The following is a 22,572-nucleotide window of genomic DNA, read 5'->3' on the forward strand; positions in this document are numbered from 1 at the left end:
ACTAAACTAAACTAAATTAAACTGAGCTAAACTAACAGCCAGGTTGTATCTGCCAGTCGTGCCAGGTCGCCGCGTTCGATGTCCGTGTGCATGGTGCATCTCCCCTGTCGTCATCGCCCACGTACTCGCGCAGTACTTGCAAGAGAGAAATTTACATGCAATAGGAATGCCATTATTTGCCAGTCAAGAGAGTTAGAGAGTTTCGAGACGAAGAAACGTGTCTTAAAATTAGTTTCGCCTTGGTATATTCGTCCGGTAGATGAGGAGCAATACTAGTAACGTATACTTTATTGTTATTAAAAAGGTATACGAACGAGAATTTTTAACTACACGCAAATAAACAATTTGAAAAATAGAAAAAGTGTCATACTATTTTACAAGTAAAATTTATTATTTTAGCGTTTATTCAAAAATTACAAGAATGAAACTTGGAGCAACCGTCTGCATGCATATGCTTCAACGTGTGCTTTATCTTCGACAAACTAGCTCGAGAATCCACTCGAGATTCCACCAGGAAGAAATCGGAATAGATCGAGCCGTTTCTAAATGTGTCATTTTAGATCTACTTCAAATCCGTTTTCGGCTCGGGCTCGATTGCGTCTTATCAATGTCAGGAACTGTAAGATCTCGGGTCATCTTCCGGAAACGTACGTTCTAAAGACAATGAGATTTTCATCCAACTTTCAAATAAGGATGATCCTCTCAAGGCAATCCTGAAGCTATTTCAGCGAGCTCGAACATTGCCGAGCCACTCTTACGCGGGGATATAGTCTTCGTATATACATCCCATGAAATATATATATATATATACACACACACACACACACACACACACACACACACACACACACACACACGCATGCACACATTCACCCCCCCCCCCCACACACACACACACACACACACACACACACCGAAATATACTAGCGCACACTCGCGCGCTCGGCTTATCCGTCAATCTGTTCGTTTACCTGACAGTGTTATTTCAATATAAATCACTCCGGTCCCGCTAGAGCGAATATGCTTGCCTTTGACAGGGTGATTTTACCCCCTTTCACTTTTACCTTTCCGTATAAAAATTCAGATTTCGCGGAGCGATTCGGCAGCGACGGAAAATCAAAGACTTTGATGTATGTACGGTCTCCTTCGGCGCGTTGCAACGTGCGCCCAACTCCGCATGCATAGTCGCAAGAATGGATTTATCACCGTCGTCATCCGTTATTGCCGGTTGCACCGAAAAAAAAAAAATCCGCGCTCGGTTATCGTCCGAGTATGACGAAGCCGTTCGTATCCGTGAGTTTCTCGCCTAAACAAATCGCGATCGTTTGCAATTTACATCAAAATTGTATCCCTTACAATTTGCCGCGATGGCAGTTTATTAATTGTACAGAGTATGGAGATATCACACTAATTAGCATCCGTCCGTTATCGCGAAGTGTAATTGCAGTTTCATCTCGTCGAATCGAAACTCTGAGAGTACCAAGTAAACTAAGTCACGCGACGCGCGTTCCAAGTAAAACAAATTTAAAGTTGTTGCGCTGCAATGAGGAAAAAGTAAGCGCGGCTAATGCGCTAAGTAACGGTGACTGCGGAAAACTTTTCGACGTACGTGGTATGTTTGGATTACGGAAAGTAACGTGTCTAAGCGACACTCCGGATATCTAGTATTTAAGATCCTTTCGAAACTACACTTTTGTTTGACTTGCGCTTTCAGCGCTTCAATTGTTAAACTTGTCCCGGAGAACTATGGATATGATCCCTTGAAATAAATGTAACACGATTCGGCGTGTGTAACAACGCGAAGATACTCGAGATGCGCTCAACTATTCTATACGGAAAGTAAATCTTCAAGAGAGCAGGAATATACTTTCACGCTTTTCCATGTTTTCGAATGACGGGAGGCATGGGATTATCCGCGGGCGTCGGCATTATCTGTAGAAAGCAGCACGCGCGTCTCTGTTGAACGACAATGATTTTGACAAAATAGCGCATCAAGAAAAGCTTCTAGCTTATATGCACTCTCTACTCGAAGAGATCGTATTGTTGCTGAATTACACGTTTTAAACGAAAATACAAATAACGTTTACTTGGATTTTACAAAGCTATTGCTTTATATAAGAATGCGCTCTACATATTTCTTTTTGTAAATCTTAAAAAATATCATTTTCTCTATTTTCTTTTTCTCTTAAGATTTTAATATAAAGAAAAAAAAAATATGTCTGCTTATAATCTTTTAGAAACAGGATTTCGCGAAGGATGTAATTTCACTCTGCGTTTTTAAAGCTCGGTCCCTGAGAAAAATCAAAGGGTTTTCTTTATCTTCAATCACCTCGCCGATATCACTCTCGATGTCGCTGATAAAAAGAGAGGTCTTCATATTTTAGAAAATTCGCGAGTAAAATGCGACTTTGTAGGTCCCTTTTTCCCTATCTCTTTCTCCCTCTCTTTGGCGAGATATCCCGTGCATACATTAATATATGGCACCGGCTGAGCATAGATACGCGTACGTACTCGCGTACGTCTCCCTCGGTTTCGTGTCGCTTGAGAGGCATATCACACATTGAGAGGACGTGAGTCGCTTTGAAAAATCGTGGCCGATATGCCGGCGGAACGAAGAAAAAGGGACGGCACGTGAGAGAGAGCCGGGTGGGAAGGTAATGCCCGGGTTTTCCTCGCGCGCGCACACCACCGACGATCGTCCCCGATGTCGACGGTGCACCTGGGCTCTCGAATATGCGACTGGCAACGCCAGCATGCGCGCTCTCGTTTCCCGAAAATTTTACGCGGCTCCCGCGATAAGCGAGGAGATCGATGTAAGTGAAATTTTCCCGCTCTTTTCCGATATCTCGGGTCGGAATTTCTCGACTCCGTCCAGCGACATCAAAGGAGAGTCTCTTCGAGAAGGGGGAGATTTGCAATCCCGTCGAACCATTTACGGATTTTACACGATGCTGGTATCGATCTTCTTTTTCTTTCCTTTTTTTCTTCCGCCGTGCACCTGCACGGAACGCCGATGCGCGATTGGCTCGTTCCTCGAAAATCTTACATCGTTCAAATATGCAATGGATCGGAATGACGTAAATGAAATTCTCTCGCCTTTAGTCTCTGTGACTAAATCTTGGAATTTAAGAGATGAGAAGGGGGAATGAGGGGAGCCTGCACTTTGACTTCAAAGAAAATTGTTGAAGCTTGTAAATAAATGTATGTATATATATATATATATATATATATATATATATATATATAGAGTGTCTTAGAATTTATGCACATGATGCGATTTCCTGTGCCAAAACAAATAATTTCTTCCTTTTGCAAAATCGCATCGGGAGAATCTTATCAATGTTTTTAAGTCAGATGCGTTTTATTCTCCAAAAGGATTCGATAAAGCATCTTTCCTTATATATATTTTTTATTTTTCTTTAATAAATATTAATTTTAATATTTCTATTGTATGTATACATGTATTCGCATAAGCATAGATATAACATTACTTTGAAATAAGAAATCATAGAAACTTCTGTGTAAAAATATTCTCATGTATAAGAAATTGATTAAATGAAATCAGAAATTGACATCTTCTCTATAAATCTATCTGTCCTAGATTTCATGAATTAATCATGAATTAATGAACTTTTTGATAATCATGGGTGGCCGATTATCTTAATTACTTTTCCTTAAAAAGGGAAACCTATCGTTCGGATACTATACGAAACAATTTTTTCTTCTAATAACATAGCATACATTCCGTGTGCGTAAATTTGAGGACGCTGTATATGTATACATATACACAATTACACATTTACAATATAGATATCGAACTCCGAACTCTATCTAGGGCAGCATAATTGCACCATGATAAAGAAATAAAGAGTATCTCGGACCGAGTGCAATACCCAAGCCACCACGAATAATGATTAAAATTACAGAATAAAAAAAGTGCAGATACGCAAGATGTGCTTTCGCGCCACGCAGCATCGGACAATGCGACACTTTAATGAGCCCTCGAGGGACGCATTCGCGTGCTGCAGATGCACTCTTGGAATGCCACGCCCAGCATGAAGAGCCGTGAACCAATACCGAGGAAAAATTGTGTACAGAATATCCGTGCGTGTCGGCCCCTTTGTGTACGCGTGTGTAATGAACCGTGGCAATTATCAAAATTACGCCGGCTTTCGCTCGCAGACACGTTAGCGAAACGAAAGGCGATATTTACTTTTCCTAGAAGACGTATTCGACGCATCATTGGCACGGAAAACTTGGAATAATATAAAATAAATATTTTATATACTACTCTTTACATAAAACTCGGCAAAGTTAAGAATTTGATAAAAATAGAGACATACGCTCTTTAATTTCAATAACAATAGAAGCATGAACTACTTTAAAATATAAGGAAAAAAACGAAAATATGTATACATGTTTTCACAACAATTTTCATTCCTGTTAGAATAAATTTATATATTTTATTACTTATAAACTTATATATTTTTTATTATTTATCGTATTTTTTAAGAATTATGGGATAACAAAGTTATTACGCGATCCTGCTCATTTGATTAATCCTTCCCATGTCTTCGTAAAAACGTTAACTTGATGCCCTTCCTGTTCATTACGTCGGATAAACGCAATCGCGAAGGAAAAAGTGCAATTTCGTAAAGTCTACCCTAAATGACGAAATTACGCGCGGGGTCGAATGCCCGCTCGCCTGTGGGGGTTTCCGCGCAATCTCGCTTCCTGGGGAATGAATACAGTTCTAACGGGGCCACTAGGGAGCTATTCCGTGTGCCACGGGGTCCATCGCCGATCGTCGCAACACATTGCCGTTGGCTTTTAATGTCCAGCTGAGAGATTATTTGTCCCTGGAGGTTGGACAAAAATCGAGATCGAAGCCCGTGTTTCTATTCGACGCAACGGTATCGAGCATCGCCGGACGTGATATCAAATATTACACGGATGAAAAGCTCCAAATCAATTGTTATATATATAATGAGGAAAGGATGACGTAATATACTGCGGCACTCATGTACAACCTTACTGTGAAATGTATGGCAATTAGTATTTCGCAATGCCGGCGGCAAACTGCGATGCAAGTTGCCGCAGCTAATGTGATTTTGCATCGAACTTTGTATCAAACGAATGGCACTGAATGTAGATAAAAAGATTCATATGTCCATAAATACTAACATATAATAACAAAGATGAAATTTTTGCTTGTTTTTAAATGTTTGATAATTTGCAAAAAAAAATTAGTTAAATGTAGGTCATTCTTTTAATTAAAACGATCATTTATTGATTTTATATATATTATCTATCAATCTTTTCTCTATATTATCTATCTATATTATCTAACAATCTTTTCGATCTATATTAATCTAACAATCTTTTTATTTTACAACAACAGAAAGAAAATATGAGCAAATCTCGATAGGTAGGATTTAAAGCGCCTAACAATCTCTTACTATGTAATCTCTAAAAGATTATTAGGCGTTTTAAATCCTATCTGGTGAGACTTGTCTCTATCTTTTTTTCTATTATTCTACACACTCTCGACCTACGTTAAATTGTTTATTTTTCTTTTATGCTTGAGACACGCGTCGACTTATCGGATGTGATGACGCGAGATAATTTTCGTAATTTTCGTAGGAAAATTGCGTTACGCATAAAGCAAGCGATACAATATACAATTGCGCAAAATGTTGCTGTGGCAAAAGCCGCAGTACTGTCCTCCGCCTGCGCTGCTTCTTCATGCGGCAATCGAATTTCTGGATGCGCCCGTGAACTTCGCCCTCGGGAATGCGGCGCTGTTCGGCCAGAGAAATCCAATTGTTTGCCGTTGATTCCTTTGTAATCGGCTGAGTACAGGTATCCGCCGCCGCCGTTGCCGCCGCCGCCGCCGGGCAAGTAATGTTTTAAAGCGAAAAATTCTATTCTGATCGCGTCGCGCGCGCGGTTCCGCGGGCGCGATCAGAGAAATGTAAGCGCGGCGATGCGGCGGCGGCGGTGACGGCGGCGGCGGCGAAACAAAGGGTCAGGATTTAATAATGCGTTCTCTGCTCGGAGATACGGTGATGCACGCGCGAGACGTATGCGAGGGAGATCGATAGCGAGCATTGGCCCGCTACGTTCCCATTCGGTTCAATAAAAGTTTGCGCTCTGCCCCGGGCTATGTTGTCGTACTTCTGACATCGGGCAGATACAAAGCCGAGTGCGCGAATTAATCCAATAGCACGTGAGGAGAGACAGACACACGGAGGAAGAAGAACGGGGCAGAAGAGATGCAAGAAAGTGCATCGTGCCTGTGTTTGTCCCGGGGCGAATGTCTCCACGGGCTAATTAATTAGCACATTATATTCACCGAAAGATAAAAGGTTGAACGACAATTTGTTGTTCTTCAATTTGAAATAAAGAATTGCGCGCCAATATCTATGTGTGTGTGTGTGTGTGTGTGTGTGTGTGTGTGTGTGTGTGTGTGTGTGTATATATTTATAAGAAAACAAGAAGAAAATTATTATATTATGTAATGAACTTTTCATTGTCATAATTCTTAAGTGATAGAATTTCATTATTTTTTTATATCTGAAGAGGAAAAACATAGTATATAGAGAAAAAGTAATAGAGAAAAGATAGAAAAATTACATTTTTTGTAGAAATTTATTCGGATGGATTTCGCGGCTGTCAATCTTTGTTTAATGAAATCTCCTATTAACAAAATACGAATTCGAGGAATTCGAGCCTGTAAGGGTATCACTGCAATTTATTTCGCGCATGATATCGGCGAGGAAAAGTTATAAGCATCCTCCCGTATAAAGTTACGAAATACGATTTGCGTGAAATTATTCAAAATAGCCAGCACGATGACAGAACTTTCCGCTTGAAAAATATTTCCGTACATTCCGTGTCGCTGCTTAAAAAGCTTCAAAGTTTTCGCGCTGCAAACTGCAATACCATTGCAACTCTTCGGGTTGCAATAACCAGGCATGTTAAAGATGCATCGAGTGTTACAACGTATCGTAATGACGCATCGGAAAGTTACTTCGCCGATACGTTGTCAAGAATACAAAAATATACGATCTCGAAATTGCTCCTTCTCTGATATAATGGTCTGATATACGAAATGATAAAATCGCTCGAAATCGGAATATGGTTCCATACATCTGTGAAAGCCACACGAGACATCTATCTCGTGTTCGCTATCGATAACCATAAATTTGTCTGCGCTTATACCGAAATATTCTCGACGAAATTCCTTGCTTCCCATAAAATTCGGAAAAGCGATGTTGACTGGAAAATAAGCATTTTTCCAATCGCGAGTTCTGTACATTTTTCATATTTTTGTATGATACATTATAAGAATACTGACTTAATTTTCAAGTCTAAAAGAAAAAAATTAAAATGGACCTTGAAAAAAATTTTTAAGATATTGCTTTAGAAAAGCAAATTGTTACTATTAATTATGTAAGAAGATGCCATATATTATAATTATTATTGTTGTTATATAAACAAAATAAAAATAAATTTTTCTTAACATATTATATTTATTTGATATTTAAATATTACATTTTGATATTTGATATTTATTTGATATTTATTCAAGATTATATACAATTATTAATAAAAAATAGTTCAATCTTTATGTTTTTATAAAATTATAATAAAAGATCTTATAAAAATCGTTGAAATGTCTTCATCTTTTAATTGTATATTTGTATTCTTCTAATTTTTTAAAGATATATTAATTTCCGTTGCTATTACTCCATTTCTTGTGTTTTTAACTGAAAAAAATACAATAACATTAATTTAAAATTTAAATAAAGATTAATTATATTGTGCATAATACAACGAAAATCTGACAGCTTCATAAAAAGCATTAGTATTGTATTTGATATTTATACTGCATTTGTATCAAAAGTAACGTTATTATATTATTACACAGAGGAAATATTTTAACAAATTATATATTTTAATAATAATAATTAATCATTATTAGATTATTTAACACAATTAATTTCTTTCTTTCACATTTAATTTCATATACTTAATATTATAATTTATAATATATGAATTTATAATATATGAATTTATATAATACATGTGCAATATATAATACATGTGCAAAAATATTATTATGAATTTCATTAAAAATTGATTGTTTAATAGATATTAAATCCATAGACTAAAGACTCACGATAATTTTATTTTAATTTATATTTATAAATTTATATATATAGTATTTTAGGCAAATATTTTACCATTCTCCCCAACCCAGATTTCCATGATAGCAATCATTCAAAAAGTCATCAATATCGTCCTCAAGAGTGGCTTTAGGAAGAGCTCCAGGCACAGCTGCACCAATAACTGTCTTATGAACAATGATGATTGCCATCACCATTTTCAATAAAAACAAGATTAATTTCATGTTTGTATAATTGTTAGAGAGTTTTTACAATTGTTGAAATGACAATTATAATCTTTTCAGATTTTTAGATATTCAATACTCAATGTTAAAGAGCAACTAACTCACAAACAGTAACATCAGAATATAAATATATATATGAATATATATAACACAGACAATCATTAAAATTTTATTAAGAATTAAAATTAAGAATCTTTATTAAAATTTTTCAAATCTCTAAAATTTGATAAATAAATGATTTATACGAAAGGAAAATAACAATTTGTTGAAGACAATTACATATCAGAATTTATATGTATATATAATGTATTAATAACTATTAGCAATTTAAACTCCATTAAAGTTAGGAAAATTAAAATTTTCAAAATGTTATATTTTTGGTAAACAACTGATTTGTAAAAGAGGAAAATAATACTTTATTGAAGATAATTTTATGACGCTATTGATGACTTATATTTTTCACGTTTATCGTATTATTCTCGATATATACTTGATTTAACGTACTATTTTTTATTTCAGTAATAGTAATAGTATTAGTAATAGAGATTAACAAAAAAGGTTTTTCCCATCAGAACATTTATTAATAAATAGACAATAATATTATGATTAATGAGAATCAGCGTTATAAACAGTGTGCAATTATATATTTAACTACGTATATTAATAAAAAAAAAAAACCAAACGTTTCGACTCAAATTTGTATTATTCTCTCTTTTTTATTTTATACAAACGATTTTAATGTAATATTTCACTTGAAAATTTATTTAGTAATTAATAATTTCATTTCAATCGACTGTCATATTATTATTTTTTATTGGGCTCATCGATTGGATTTAGGAATATATTTTTACTATTGTATATTTTTATATCACTGAAGATGATTCAAATTCAAGTCGAAACGTTTGGTTTTTTAACCATAGTTAAGAATAAACATATAATTGCGCACTGTTTACAGCACTGATTCTCATTAGCCATATCATTGTTCATTTATATATATATTATATAAAAAAATTTTTTTTTGTTAATATTTATTAATAAATAAATAGAAAATTAAGAAATTTTATTATATGTTAAATTTTCCATATTTATTAGAACTATCCTAGAATAATAAGAAAAATAAATAAGTAAAAATTATTATACACATACACAACATACACACAGCCCCCTCCACACACACACACACACACACACACACACACACACACACACACACACACACACACACACACACACACACACACACACACACACACACACACACACACACACACACACACACACACACACACACACACACACACACACCTGTACAAACATATACAAAGAATTTTCGATAGTCAGAACAGAATAGCGCGTTTAGTAGAGATTAGATCATAGTAAACAAATATATTTTTTATGTTAGAATTTAGATTTACATTTTGTTATCTATTCTTTCAGAGAATAGATTTGTTTTTGGAGATTAGAATATCTAAAAATTTTGATGACTGATTAATGAGCTTTTTTTAATATATAGACTTTGTCCTTGCTTCATTTCATTATTCTAGTTGTGAAGAGAATCTCTAATTGTCCTTTATCATTTACTTGCAATAGTAATTGTAATTGTTATAAATATGAAGGCATTGTTAGTTGCATTTACAGTAACCTTCATTGTGGGAATTATTGTTTCTCATATAGTTATCGGTATACCTACAGCTAATGCTGCTGATGCTGATCCCGAGGCTCAACACGATCCAAGAATCTTTTTTCCACCGTTTGTAACCACGGCTGCAGATGGTATTATACCTAATTATAAGAAAGTGCTAAAGATTGTACTAGAAATAATTGAGAGAAATATGAGTCCGAAAAATAAGAAATTTATTAAAGTATTTGAATTAAGTTGGATGGAATATAGAATAATTTAACCTTTAAAAATATGATGAAATACAGCCAATCGTTCGCCACAAATCGATAAAAATAAAAGAGTATATTTTTTAACAGTAGTTTCTGTATATATTTAAAAGAAGTTAATGTTAAACATTGCAAAAATATTTGATTATTAAAAAATACTGTTTTATAAGAAATAAATTATTTGCGTGATTTTACTATGATAACATAATTAAAATTTAATTAAATTTAATCAATTAAAATATAAACGATATATTTTGATACAGAAAAGAGATACAGAAAAAACAGAAATCTGTTTTTTAATCAAATTTCTTCGATTAAAATCTTTAAAATTAAAAGAAAATTTGACCAAACAATTTGATAAAACAAGAAACAAACAACTTTTGCTTTTTTATAATATTTTTAAAGTAACAAATAATTTGTTTTTCTTTTAACAATATTTCAGTTTGTGGAGAATTAAATTACAAAAAGTTTTAGAAAAAATATATTCTGGTATATATATATATATATATATATATATATATATATATATATATGTTATCATAATTTTTATATCTCTTTAATCTATACAATAACCTAATATTCTTCAATAGCAAAAGCAAAATATTCTTAAAGAATTTAACTATAAAGCTTAATTTTAAAAGAATATAGTTATATTAGATATTATTAAAATTTAGACATTTATTTTAAATTATTTAAAAAATTATATTTTTCTTTAACTAAACAAAATTATGAAGAGAATTATGAAGAGTTTTTCTTTATTAAAATAAACTTTATAAGAAAGAAACTTTATAAAAAGAAACTTTAAGAAAAAGCATTAAATTTTTAATTATTTTCAGTTTCTATCAACATTTATATTAAATAAAACCGAAATCTATATTGAATAAAAATTATGTTATAATATTTGCAAACATTAATATGTTATTGTATTAAAAATATTTACATTTCTAGATGCGTCTCCATTCAATAGAATTTATTTCAACATTAAATAAAATTAATTACTCTTTACGAATATTTGGAATTTTTATTATATTATGTAATACAATTTTTGTACTTTTTTTAATTTTATATAAAAATAATTTTATAAATTTTTCTTTTTTTTTGCATTTTGTTTCAGCGCTGAAGAAATTTTTAAACCAAACTCTATTCTCCTAAGAAATATCAGCAATTCTACTAAAATGTTATCTTCGCATAATCTTAAAATGAAGATTCAAATATTCTCTTCTATGTATAAAAAATTACTATTTTCCATGTAAATGTCTTATAAAAATATTAAGGGATCTATATAATAAATAACTTAACTAGAAAAAGAAAAGATGATGTATTTATTTACAAAGGAAAGATATGTATTTATTTACAAGTAATAAACTAGATAAATTAATTATAAATTAAAAAAATATTTAAAAGAACATTTGAAGAAAATTCGTATATAACATAAAAAATTGTTAATAATAATTAAAATAGAACGAAATTAACTTTTTATCAAGTTACAAATAATTCTCTATTTATAGTTATTGATCTAATATCATATCTAATATCGAATAGCTTGAGTGCTGAAGGTAAAATTAAAAAAACGAAACGTAAATCTGAATGGTACACGCACGTTCTAAGGAATCTCTCGAACGCCAGAATTCGACAATTGATTAATCCTAACGCTTGACGCTTTGTACTTGGACTGTTTTATTATTAAAGCTTAGACATGATGGCAAAGGCATGCTGGCGGTGTTCAGCTTTCCAGCAGCACCGTACGTCTTGGAATTGGTAACATTTGTCGGTGATTGGAAGAATTTACGAGGTTCTCTCCCGTCTGGAATCCCGCTCTCTTCCGCCTATACCTCACCGGCTCTTCCTCTCGCCGTAGCTACCGATAAATCACTTTCCCGACTCCGCGAGATTTAATATAACGTCAATATTCCCGGTAGCGAATAAAAAGGCGGGAAGGGATATTCACGGCGAGTCCTCGCTACGCATCATGGCCCTAGCATGGCATTCGTGCGTGACGCGGGATAAAACCGTTTTAAAATTGCAAATATGTCGCATGTCGGGACGTTGAGAATTTCGGCTTCTCTCCGGAACACGATCGCGACTGAGAATTATAATAAATTCCTTTATGGACTTATGTTTATGCTACTTTATTTCCCTTTAAATTTATCGCATGGCTGCGAGTGGAATAACTGAACTGCGTGATTTAAACGGAATAACACAACGCATTTTTTCGTGAATATTCTGATATTAATATTAATATCAACTTGCAAGAATTTTATAACTATTACGATGTACAAGTATGTTAATAATTAAATTCCTTTTTTAGAAAGGGTATATTTATTTTATGACTCGTTATTAAGACTCTTACGTTATTATAACTCTTATTCTATCAATTTATAGAATAATGTCAGCTGTTAACACATCTTGTTGATTCTGTATGTTGACTGCAGATAAATTTTTCTAATAGTTATCTTCGACGTGTGATTTAATTCGCGTTAGGATTCAGTCTTTGAGATCTAATATAATTCCGATCAATATTCTTGGCAGGAAACGCAAAAAAGGAAAAAAAAAATATCTATGGAAGTCAAGACTCTAGACTGCTCGGCACGTGTCGTGGATGCCGCGCTTTTCTACGTGACATGCGGTGAATAACAGATGTATCATCTATTTTGCAACGTAATACTGCTTGATTGTATCGGTGAGATAGCAATGAATGGGAATAGAAAAAAAGGATACGAATCTCAATAATATAAATCAGTAAATATATAATAAATAATACAATATTAAATAATCCCTGAACATGTATAATTAAAGTTCTTCACAGTAAAATTCACATTTCTGTTTAGTATTCTACTATTTTCAGAAATTTTTTATATAATAATAATAATAATAATAATAAATTATTATAGTGATTTTGAATATAATCATTATTAAGAATAAAATGTAATTTCTCGCAGCTTATGAAAAATACCACTGTTTGCAATCGTATCGTGATTGGCTCTGATTTGTTATCTCGATCAGCATAAATAACTTCAAAATTGATCCGTTTTTGCTGATTTTTAATGTAACTTCGACACGAGATAAAATAGAATAGTAATTTTCTCGAGAGAGAAAGGAATCTGGATGCGTAGCGTCGCACGCCACTCATCTGGTGGATTCTACAATTTCGCACGTGCTAGCATCGCGACGAATTCTGATTGTGATGTTTTCGCAGCTTGAGATTGTTCTGCCCAAGTGGAGAATAAACGCGATCTAACTAAAACTTGTTCGATTCTGAGAGAACGAAGCAGAATACGAAAGTCCCTTCTTCATTAATTCAGGATACATTCACAGAACATTTCGAAAATTGCTCTATCGTTATCTACCATTATATCTTTATTAAAGAAAAAGTGCACAAATATAAGATATCAAAAGAGCTCCTCTTGAAAATAAAGAAAACATAATTTTAAGACAGTAACATTTTTTTAAAACATTTTTTTCTTTTTTTTAAGTCGAGGTTTTCTTCTCCATGAAGTTAAATCTCGCGGATTTCACGACTGCCCGGAATTTTCGAGCAACTCCGAAATCGCGGCGGCCAACAAAATGGATTAACGCGATGAAGGGAATTTTCCCATCGTACTCCGTTGGAATTTTTAGCACGTTCGGCGTTACAGGATGAAATCGGCCGAAAATTCGTGCATGAGGTGCCGGGTCTCTCGAAACACGCGCGCGACGTAGGTCTCTTCTTCTACCCCCAGCAAATAAACGGTGGCGCGAGAGGGACGACGGGCGGGAGGAACGACGGTTTAATGCCCGCGTAACGGACGCGCGTAAAGTCGGACGAGACGGGCGCGGAAATTAATTCCCGCGGTTGGAAAATTGCCATGCCTGGTGCCGCGGCATTGTGAGACACCCGCGACCAATCGCCGGGGGAGAAGATCCGCCCCCGACATAGGAAAACCGATTGCGGCGATAATTGCTTGTTCGTAATGATTTCCTCCTCCGTCGTCCTCCGTGGCGGCCGGCGGTGCGAGCGGCGCTAATTTATGACGCGTATTTAACATCTTAATCACCGCGTCTGGTGTTACTTTGCCTCCGAGATCCACTCGTTATCAACTCCTCGGAGTCGAGCGCAGCGGTGTACGACGCGCGGAAACGCTTCCGAGTGCAATTCTCGAGCTTGCAAATGCACCGCAGTTATTCACGCTTGCATTTTCGCTTGCGCTAAATATACCCGAACGTGGAAATTGCCGAAGGAAACTTCCACGATCTCGTGGGAAGATATTCATGACAAAACTTATCAATAATTGTCCGCGTTAACCAATTCTATTCTTTTTGTCGCACAACAAATAGAATTGCAATATTCTATTTTGTTTCAAATTTTTTATTTCCTGATCGGATCTGGTTGCTACAGATAGATACATATTTTTGTATATCACGCCTTTCTCCCCCTCTCTCTCTCTCTCTCTCTCTCTCTCTCTCTCTTTCTCTTATTCTTTATAATACATGCCATTTTTAGGGGATTAAAAAGCGTGGGACCAACCTGACAGCCGATCGCGTTCATCAAGCCACGTATATGACGCCGCGCTTCGCCACGCTTTGACGCATCGTGTCGCATCACTCGCGAATGATATCCGGTATCAAAGCGCGTGGTGTGGCAACCGCTTATGCGCCCATACGTATCGAGCTCATTGTACATGGACGAACAATTTTTCGTTCTACCGCGCAGCAGACGGCCGACAGACGGTGGTGGCGAGCCCCCATTCCGTAGTATTATATCGGGGGAGAAAAAGAGAACGGGGAGCGGAGGAAGAGAATCGAGCGGCTGCGCTGCGATTTCTCCCCCTCCCCCCCTCTCCCGTACTGCCTTTCCCGTACCCTCTTTCCCCGTCAAATGATTTCCGCATTGTGCCGGCTGTAAGGACGGACAGACCGGCGGAATTTTAACGAGTTTTGTGCAACTTGATATAACGGGGTTTGGAGGAGGGTGGCGAGAGGGTAGGTCGGGGTGGGCGCCGTGCCGTCGCTCCGGTTCTTTCCGTAAAATACTTCTTATACGTTTCTTGCACGAAGGGAGCGTACGAAAGCGTACGAAGTTAAAGCGCACCGTCCTACAGCCCGTTGGCGCGTATCGGGACGGAATTGAGGGTGTAAAGATACCTTACGTTTTTCTCCCGCAGGATACTGCTAAGCTCCCCTCCCCTTCGTTACCGTTGCTCGACATGAAGGTTTCCCAGCGGAAGATATCAACGACGTACACGGTGACGTTTATCTGCAACTCGATACCTGGCACTTTTAGAGAAATAATAAGGACATGAACATGTCTCTTTCATGTCGATAGCAAAGCCATTAGATTTTATCCGATACAGCGATCTGAGACAAAAAAAAGATAAATGGAGTAACACGTTTAATTAAACGAGCGATTACGAGAAAAAGAAGTTTTCGAACATTACCATTGACGTGGATGGATGGTTTTATTCAATTTAGAATTATAAGACGCGAATCTAAATCCTATCTTATTGATCACGTGAAAAATTTTTATTTTGTCTTATATACTGAAAGAAAATATGTTCATCAACTTAAAATTTATAACTTATTGGTAGCGCTTTTGGAAAATACAATTTTAAAGTTTTAATTAATTAAAAAATATATATTTCTTCTTAAAGCGAATTTTTAAAAAATATTAACAAATAACTTTTGTCAAATATTTATTATTAATATTGCTAATTAATTATTGGCATTACGTGATCGTTATCGAAACAAATTTTATTTTTCGCAATTAATTTATGAAATAAATTATTCACTTTATAGAAATAATACAGCCACTTTATGTTCAGAAAGAATATTACCATCAGCGATAGTTCGCGTCTATTGTTTCGCCCCAGTAAATTTTCGACGGACGATATTCGGTTTTGCATGCAACAGAATGTGAATCCTCCCCATTCGTTGCAGATATTGTATTAGATGACGCATAAGTCGCATGCACACGCGTCATTGCACTTATATCATCTACGCTGCCAAGGCTTATCACTACGACATTATTGGCGAATGAAAGCATCCGGAAAGGCGCCATTCCATATTCCATAGTTCCACGGAATTTCCAATAACTGACTGCATTCAATCGATTCTTATACGAGATGAGTCAGAGGAAATGAACGTTAAAGGAACCAATGTCAGCTGATAAGGCATGTCAGAAACTACAATTCTATTTCTCTATATATGCTGACAAATAATCCTGACAATTACCTCTTTCCAAATTATTTACTATTAATTAAATGCTAAAAATTTACTACTAAATACTAAATACTATTAAACTTCTTAATAAAAATCTCAATGCCTCTCTTGAATAACAACGTAATCAAGAACTTCCGATAAAAACTTCCGGTAAAAACAGTTAGCTTTGTTTAGACATACACATAGAGAACAATTTACTCGGAATTCCGAATGTCGAGAATAAACTTTTTGACATCTGACATTCAGTTTCCGCGATTGTTCCCACACCCCTTTTTTGCAACCTTTATGCGACCTCATTGTTTGATGAATCAGCCTTTATTGCGACTGTATTGTGCATCCCTGACGCCCCGTCTCTTCCGCGTTATTTTTCTACGTGCCAGGTCGTACGAAATTTCCGACGGCCATTGTATCCAAATATCGATGGCCCGCAAAGTGGAAACTCCGCGCTCAATGCCACGCAAATCGCCAACATTTGTGAGCGTGACAGGCAACCACTTCTTCAAGTTATCCCATTTCATACCGGCGCGGCGCACCCGCGATTCTTGACTTCTCGAAAATATCCGCCTATACAAATTCCGCTTATACGCTATGAAAATGATAGCCACAATTTATACAACGGCTCCGCACAACAAATCGATCTGAAAGATTAATATTATTCCCGATATCAATATTGTTGTATCAATATCATTTATCTATAATTATTATTGCATTCTACTGCTTTTGCGAATATTATTGTTATCGGCTACGCTTGTTGCCGGTACGTAAATATGCTTTGCGTAATTACATGTCTTTCGCACACACGAGAGAAACAAGGTCCCATTTAACAATAGCAGCGATGCATTAATTGTTTTCAGACGTTGCGTTTTCTTATTTCTACACAGAGAGAAAGAGGGAAAGTACTTATCTCCATATAGAAATTATTCATCGTTAACGAAATACGTTGCAGCAAACTTTAACCAATAATTCTTCCCATTATCTCTTAATTCGTTTATCATAACGATTCCTTAGAGCGAATGGTGCAACCGCGTCTATTAACATTCTAATCCACCTCGACGAATGAAACGAATGATTTCTATTGAAGGAGATATTTCAATTCGTTTTTGATAAGCTTTCCGATTCAGAAATTCAGGCGGGAGAGAATCGAACGTGGCACGTCCGATCGCTGCCATTAATCCGGAAGCGGCCGTGGCGCTAGCTCATTACCGTTGGCGCGATGCTCATTATATCAACATTGTGGCTATCGCTATTCCATATTCTCGGCATTAAGTCGTATAGAATTTCCAATGGCAATAGAATTGGGATCTGCCGCGCGAGCCAGCCTCGCGAATAATTCCCGCTTCATAGCCGGCGCGCACGCCTCGAACATAACAGATTTGTATCTCGAGCAAAAGTTCACACAGGGGCTTTTGAGTCCTTACACATTCCATTTAGCGCGAAATGTCTATAAATACGGCTCTTCATTTCCAATTTCACGTATTCACGTTTAAATAATAGAGTGAAATTTTGGGATAAGCCGGTGCCCGCGTTTCATAAGTAATAGACGATGGACGAGTAACGCCGATTAAACAACTGTCAATTATACCTCGCGTTTGTTACGTCAATACCGCTCTTTGTATGCAGTTTGCGCATCGTCAATATGTAAAATCAAATTTGCAAACAGAAATAATACACTGAAATTTATATTTTCCGCGAGATAAACAATATTAATCGATGTATTGCATGCAATGTAAATTCGATTGGCGGAATTTTGCAATTTATTATTGGACCGGTTATAAAATGTACAGTGGCGATCAATTTTAATAACGCTGATTCCCGATAATCAATTATGTAACAAATTTCCAGAGTCGTGAACGTCGCGAGCGTATTTTAATTTTATATTCACCGGTTGGTTATTTTTCTTTTTTTTCGCTGATTTTCACATAAATTAACACGAGCGGCGTGTAATGGCACAAATTGGACAGACTGAGTTAATAACTCAGCGCGCGTAATGGAAATTTTACTTATGAGTTCCGCAAAAAAACTTTTATTTTATTTTGCTTTCAGCGGGCTTCGTCAAAACTCTTACACGCTCGATATGAATTTTAAATTTCGACCCCGAACTCTTTCGTTCTCGTGCTCGCTAGTCGGAAATTAGCCGGAGCGCGCGAGTATGCGGCGTAATTTTACCGTAGAATCGCTTCCGTATCGTTGCATTTATACACACGCTCTTGATTACAGTTTCCCCGTGATGCGAATAAAACGTTACGCGCATTTACATTCGTTGAACCTTTGTAAAAATGCGGCCTTCGCGTGATCGCGCTGTTATTAAAGTACAGTATTAAGGTATAAAAACTTGGGAACGATCTCTTTCTCTCTCTCTCTCTCTCTCTCTCTCTCTCTCTCTCTCTCTCTCTCTCTGTCCACTTTTGATACCTTTTACGCCATGAAATATATTTTTTATAATAACTATTGTAGGAGTGGAGAACGAGCGAAGATAAGCACTAGACGTTCTCCTCGAGTTTCTCCGCCATTTTTTAAAGTTTGACGAGCGGAACAACCTGTATCGCGCATGTAACTTCGGAAATAGATTGTAAGAGCCGCGTGTTGCCGATATGCATCCGCTCCGTGAAGAGTCTGAGAGCAACGTAAACCTGCACTTTGTCGAACGTGAATGTGGATCCCCCGCTCGATTCGAGGGAAAATGATAAAAAACTCGAGCGATCTCGGGAGAAGCGAGAAGAGTCTCGGGCGTTGTTTCAGGCGGCGGAAGCAACGTGGCGTGTCTCGATTGTCTATCGAAGTTTTCAAATATCTTGCAGGAGCCGGTTGGGACGTAGGTAAATTTATGTACCTGGCACCTGGGAGAAGCTGCGCGACTTTTACAGTCTCGTGTGCATATACGTCTCGTGTGAGAGAACGGAGAACATCGCATCCCCGAAGGAAGCTGGATATCGAGGCGAGAAGCTCTCGATCCGATCGGAAAAATGAGGTTTAGAAGCCGAAACGGCATCGGGAAACGTAATTCCGCACGCCAAGGGACTCTTCCGCGGGCGCTCGTATTTTTTTTTATGGCGATACCCAGAGACAGAGTCCGTTTGCCACCGAATTTATCGACTGCCTTCCCGTATCCCGCGTAAAAATCGATTGTTCCCACAACTTTCCTGAAATTTTCATAATACACTTTTTTATTACTGTATGCGGGAACTAAAAACTTTATTATTCGATAAAGAAACACGTGTGGAAATGGAGGTTTCTAGATTTCAGGCTGTTAGATTTTCAATTTTTGACGAAGAGATCGCTACGTTATTTCAAATGTTTACTCGAGAGATTTTCTCAAAAGTGAAATTGCGCGAAAGAAAAAAAAGATATCGCAAGGTAGATTGAGGAGCTGTGTAAGCAATTTCGAGAGTATCGGCGGAGGAGCTGATGCTTTTTTAATCGGAAATTAAATCCGTCGCCGTCGTCGGAAAAGGGGGGAAAAGGAGGAAAGCTCCCAGGTGACAATTTTTCTCCGGTATCCGTGATCTCGCGACTTCGACCTTATCTATCAACGGACGGCAATACACTGTGAGCAGCGTTTAATCCGCTTCTTGTTGCAAATCGCCGATCACATGGACAGGATAAGTTGTTGCTAATACTGGCGGCGAAGGACGAGGCGGGCGAGATTAACTCGCTCTCGGGTATTATTCGTCCTCCCGGTAAAGCCGTGAAATGCGGCGCGATAAAAAAACAAATATTTGCAGTAATTTGCGGTAGTAGGCAGCGTCATTGGATTACAAGGTGAAATGCGAGCGAACTTCACCGCGGGGACATATTATACGACAAGAAAATCTAACGGGATATTTTTACCTTGTTAAGGCGCATGAGAGAGAATATTCCATCGCGAGCTTGTGTTCAGTGTTAAGAAACCGTGAGAAACGGGGAAAATTAGTAAAATGGTAGATAAGATTGAGTTTCAGCCGGATCATTAATATTCATAAAAATAGTAATGCTAATGCAGAGACATTAACGAAATTAATATCGAAATATAGGTATTGCAAAATGTGACATGCAAGCGATATGAATTTAAAGTTAAATATTAATATAGCAAATAAGTACAGAGATAGATTGTTCTTTGGTAACATTAAATATTTATGTTTAAGAAGGTAATAGAAAAAGTATTTTAAAACAATATTTATTTTAAATTAAATTTTTCGTTTTTCGTCAATTTATTTAAGTTGCTTTCCTAATTGGCAGAAACTATGCTTTTTATTCCTGATTGAAATTGACTAACGTGTGCCCTACTTTAATTTGATTTGTCAAACTCCACAGTCTCCGCTCTGTTATTCTAATGTCGCTTATGATTCCCGTTTATCGCGTGCTATCGCTCGTCTGCACAACGGTCGTCGATGTATAGTGGGCGCGAGTTATCGATCCGCGGAGCAACCGGGTTGAGAAGCCGTCAGACAGCTCCGAGATCCGTGTTCCACGCGGGCCATAACACAATTACGTTAATTGGCCGATGCTTACATTAGTATTAAGTGGAAGTCTGACGAGAGGAGGCGAGCCGTAACACGTAGCTCGTAGCTGTTTCGAAGCTCCTTCGATAGCTTATGTGTTCACACGAAGCCCGCTACCTTGGTATTCGTGTGTGCCCTATGGCACAAAATCCACCAGTGGAAAATCAAGGAAGCGGAGTGAGGTGAGGAGTGAGGAGACGTTCATTAATTTTTGGGATAAACATTTGACAGGAAACTTATAGAGATGCTATACGGTAGAAGAAGTAAAAATATGATAAAATGAAAAACGAAGCGGAAAAACAAGAGAGAAATATCGATATTAAATTAATTAAAATTAAAATAAAGGAAAACAAATGGAATAAAAATTCGGCGACAATACTGAAACCAAAAAGTGTGAGTAAATAAGATGAAGAGAATAGGATAAACAGAAACCAGAGAAAGAATGGAAGCGACGCAAAAAGGCTAGTAAGAAATAGCGGATGAAGGAAATGTGTTGCGGACTTTGGCTCACAAAAAGGGATAAGGCAGCAGGAGGATCAAGAAAGATTGCAGATAAAGGGATGCAGATAAAAGCAGGGATGGAAAATGTGGAGGAAGATATCGCGCAGGAAGGAAATGCAAATAAAGGAAAAGCCTTGCAATAGTGCTTGAGAAACCGCAAAGCAAGAATACACACACACACACACACACACACACACACACACACACACACACACACACACACACACACACACACACATATATATAAAGAAGAGGAAGGAGGGAATAGAGAGAATGGAAGCAGAAAGAGAGGCACCAAGAAGGTGAGAAAGAGAGTATGTGACGGAACGAGAGAGGTTGAAGAAAGGGTAGTCTACGAGAATGGTTTCGAGGCGAAGTTTGGTGGTTTGGCATCCCTACAACGCAAACTACCACTACACGCCCACGTCGGGTTGCACGAGGTTGCCCTCTCCCGAATCGCCGAAAGCCCTGGCGCTGATTTCACGGCACCATTCATAGGATAAGCGGGAGACAGTCCCTATAGCACTAGCCGTCGTGTCCTGATCTTCCACGACCCCGAACGCAAACTTTCGAACCCCGAATTTCTCCGAGATATTCCCGAAGGAAAACGCGTGTTGTCGCGAAATTTCCCTAGTGTCGAAGAAAAAAGGAACAACGCCGTAGAGTTTTCTATTCTTCTTATTCTTCTATTTTTCTTATTCTTCTATTCTTCTTTTCTATTCTTCTTTCTAGGATCTCTCAATAATCAATACAACTTGTCACAGTGTCATGTTATAAATTTTCTAACATGAAAGAAAAAAAAAATAGAAATATAATCTATAAAGGCGTTATATTAATAAAGATTGCAAAAATCAACATGATCAATATGAGTTTGTCCAAAAGATTAATAATAAATTCTAAACTCGCTCACATCCCGGTCATACTGTAATTAACTCAAATCTAACAGCTGACAAAATGTAACTATGTTGGTATGTAGCCGGCGACGCGCTTGAAAAAAAAGGTACGAGTCTGTGCGATCTTTCGCGTTTCCGTCGCATCCGCGCGAAATTCGCGCCAATCGCGTCGCCGCGTTTAATCGAACACGCGGAGAATCCA

The 22,572-nt window shown here is 36.8% G+C and overlaps 1 long non-coding RNA gene across 1 annotated transcript; it reads left to right on the forward strand.

The window, feature by feature from the left end:
• The first annotated feature begins 8,137 nt into the window (after positions 1 to 8,137).
• LOC148935429 (uncharacterized) lies at positions 8,138 to 13,372 on the forward strand. Its single transcript, XR_016140408.1, has 2 exons — positions 8,138 to 10,189; positions 11,418 to 13,372. It is a non-coding gene; the product is annotated as an uncharacterized LOC148935429 (long non-coding RNA).
• The last annotated feature ends 9,200 nt before the right edge of the window (positions 13,373 to 22,572 follow it).

Source organism: Pogonomyrmex barbatus, unplaced genomic scaffold (assembly GCF_055798465.1).
Source record: "Pogonomyrmex barbatus isolate J1 unplaced genomic scaffold, ASM5579846v1 scaffold5, whole genome shotgun sequence".
In the NCBI taxonomy this organism is placed as follows: domain Eukaryota; kingdom Metazoa; phylum Arthropoda; class Insecta; order Hymenoptera; family Formicidae; genus Pogonomyrmex; species Pogonomyrmex barbatus.